The following is a 689-nucleotide window of genomic DNA, read 5'->3' on the forward strand; positions in this document are numbered from 1 at the left end:
GCAAGTGAATATATAGCATGTATATAATTTCACGTAGCAGAGGCACTTCGGTTTTCTCTCGAGATTCGCTATTTATTTATCCCGTTTCGCTGTACTTCCTTTATCTCGAGATCTTCTCTCCCGGAGTTCTCCTCTCTTGGCCCCTTGGCTCCTGTCTCCAACGTCGCCTCTGCGCAGATTTCAAGAATTTTCACAACTCTTTCGAGAGTGCCACGGATCTGCCTCATGATTCGCTGCTCGCTCGTGGATGCGCCTGGTTACACACCGATTTTCTTCTCTCACACTTGGTTCATCTACAAATGAGGCTGTGTTTGCAGTCCCACCAGCGATTACCAGCTTTTCGTTGAATTAATAATGCGGAAAATGGTGTTAAGAATTGGTCACAATCAACACTCGAACCCGTAGTGTTCTCTTAACTTTCTCACTATGGTTGTTGGTGGACTAAATCCTTTATCACTAAGTCGTAAATTCTTCCCACGCACATTTACTTGTCTTTTTTTAGGGGGCTCCCACAAGCACCAGAGAGCCACCCACCGCTCAGGCACAGCGGGAGACGGAGAGGCAGGGAAATGGACGGAGGGATACATACAGTTTACCCTATCATAAATAGGTAAATTTGTCTACTTGTGTATTTATTTATACATCTTATTATGAATAGGTTAATGTTTATTCATGTATCTATCTCCATT

The sequence above is a fragment of the Penaeus monodon genome, chromosome 25, assembly GCF_015228065.2.
Source record: "Penaeus monodon isolate SGIC_2016 chromosome 25, NSTDA_Pmon_1, whole genome shotgun sequence".
Classification (NCBI taxonomy): domain Eukaryota; kingdom Metazoa; phylum Arthropoda; class Malacostraca; order Decapoda; family Penaeidae; genus Penaeus; species Penaeus monodon.